The sequence below is a fragment of the Frieseomelitta varia genome, unplaced genomic scaffold (assembly GCF_011392965.1).
Source record: "Frieseomelitta varia isolate USP_RPSP 00005682 unplaced genomic scaffold, Fvar_1.2 scaffold_339, whole genome shotgun sequence".
In the NCBI taxonomy this organism is placed as follows: Eukaryota; Metazoa; Arthropoda; class Insecta; order Hymenoptera; family Apidae; genus Frieseomelitta; species Frieseomelitta varia.
In genome coordinates this window covers 121,760-124,393 of record NW_025110078.1, presented here as the reverse complement: position 1 = coordinate 124,393, position 2,634 = coordinate 121,760, and the positions used below count along the sequence as shown (strand labels likewise).

General features: G+C 30.6%; 1 protein-coding gene across 1 annotated transcript in view; it reads right to left on the bottom strand.

Moving 5' to 3' along the window:
* Positions 1-2,634, bottom strand: part of LOC122530342 (SUN domain-containing protein 3-like) — a gene marked incomplete at its 5' end in the record, with an annotated part of 9,657 nt that overhangs the window by 5,654 nt on the left and 1,369 nt on the right. The window lies entirely within an intron of this gene.

Sequence of the window (2,634 nt, the reverse complement as noted above, 5' to 3'; positions counted from 1 at the left end):
TACGAGGTAATATTTAAAAATATAAAGTAATTAAATTACTGACTCAACTGTTGCAAAAATAAATGGTTAAAATTATTAACTAATATATTAAAATTATATAATAATAGTCAAAATTATTAACTAATATATTAAAATTATATAATAATAGTTAAAATAATAATTATTATATAATAATAGTTAAAATAATAATAGTTAATATAGTAATACAATAATAGTTAAACTTATTAACTAATATATATCATAGAAGTGCATTAGTTTGTATAGTTTGAGTAATTTATTTAAAATAATTAAATTATTTTATTTGTATATATCATGAGGTCCAAAATAGGACACAAAAAGGTTGCCTGATCTATCTTAGTTAGTCAATGCTTAGACATTTGATACAGATTATAAATCAACTGTTTCTTAATTTTGTAAAGCTCATTACAGTTGACAGTTTTTAATTATTTTTAATTATTCTTATCCTAGACTTACCTTACAGACAGTTAAATTCTTTTTCTTTTTACACACCTTGCGTAACAAGATGTTGAAAATTTAACACGTTCTACGAAAATGTGGAGTATCCCTAAAAATAAACATTTAACGCGTATAAGTTTTTAAATGAAATAATTTTATTTGTAATATAATATATATGCTGAATCTCAATCAATTTCACCGACTAGTTTTTCCGTAGAAAAGTATTTGATTTAGTACATGTTTTATTGCTGACTGTGCATACCTACGCTATCAAAGGATGCTCAATTTCGACAAACGTTGATTGCTTCAGTTGAGCGTTTCATTAAAAAAAAAAAAAAAAATTACTAAACATTCAAATAACAAAATGAATGCAATATGCAACTAGATCGACAATTCTACTGATAGCTGCACAACGTGGATAAAATTATAATAAAATACATTCCTTAATATCAACTTAATTCTTTTCGGATATATAATTTCCTAATAAAGTGACAGAACATTTCCTAATAAATGACAGAATCATACGGCGTAAAAATTTCATAAAAGCAACTGTAGCGTAACATTTGTCCTTAATATTAATTTACGGAGGTATATCTTGCACCCTATTCGTATAAGTATATAAAGGACAAGGGGGAGAGAGCATGGAATGTCTGTCATTAATAATTTCACAATTATCGAACTACTAAATGTTATTATTATCGTTATTATTGTTCTCTATGTTTAATTATTTAACAAATAACAAGGCTATCTCGTAACTCGACATTCCTTGTCCCCTCCCTTCGTCTACATATACATGTTACGTAGCTTAGACTTGTATATACGCGTACGTGTATGTATATACACATAATAATAGCAACGAATAAATATTATATACATCATATTTAACAATAGGATGTTTCCCCGTAACTCGTACAGTGTTAAATGCAGCCGGCTGGTATTATTATTGTTACAATAATTTCTACGTTTATATAGACGGAATGAACGAACACTCTTGATATACCTGATTTCATCTCTAGAGCAACTATACGTTCGCAGGAACCTGAGTTTCTTGAGTTCTCCTATTGATCGCCGATGATCAATCTCTGCTTCGGTTGAACAGACGAAGCAGTTGTCTCTCACGCTGGTTATTATCGTACTTTAGATTCCATCGGCATGTTCTGCAGCAAGTGAAGGCGCAAACGTTCGATTTTCATTCGTCGTCAGTTGAAGTTCCTCAAGCTGGTGTGTATTCGTACGTTCAGACGGCTCTCGAAGTCGTAGTCCCTGTATTGGTTCTGAGCTCTTAAAAGGACCATTTTCCCTTCCTCGACGTTCTGAAATTAAACGTGAGTTTTCCTTCGTTGCTCAGACATCGATGAAAATTCGACTTTTTTTTCCTTACGTTAACGCTGCAGAGTGCAGTGCCAAGTTCGTAAAGCGCGAACGCGCTGACGTGTTGGTCGTAGGCGTCGTTGTTGGGACTGCGACGCTTCAGACAACCTCTGTAACTTTCGATCGCTGCTTGAGCATCGCCGAGATAGGAATAAGCCGCCCCTTCGATCAAATTGGCTAATCCAACCATCGGCTCGTCCGATAGATTGCCTTTGCATTCTGACGAAATGAATAATAATTACGAAGGAATGGATTATTTATAATTTATATAATTAATTATTTATTATTTATAATTAAACATAGATAAAATTTCAATTAATTCATACTGCATAGTTGACAGCACAATGAACAAAATTTCGAAATTAATCTTTCGAGGAAGCAAATAAAATTGAATGAGACGCCATAATACTACGCAGTATACTAAATATAATAATAGTAAACAGAACAAAATTTCATACAACATTATGATACTGCATAGATCACAACACGATGAACAAAATTTCGAAATTAATCCTTCAAGGAATAAAATTGAATGAGACGTCATAACATTATGCAGCATACTAAACATAATAATACTAAACAGAACAAAATTTCAATTAATTATACAACATTACGATACTACATAGTTGATAACACAATGAACAAAATTTCGAAATTAATCCTTTAAGGAAGCAAATAAAATTGAATGAGACGACATAATACTATGCAATATATTAAATATAATAGTACTAAACAGAACAAAGTTTCATACAACATTATGATACTACATAGCTGACAACACAATGAACAAAATTTCGAAATTAATCC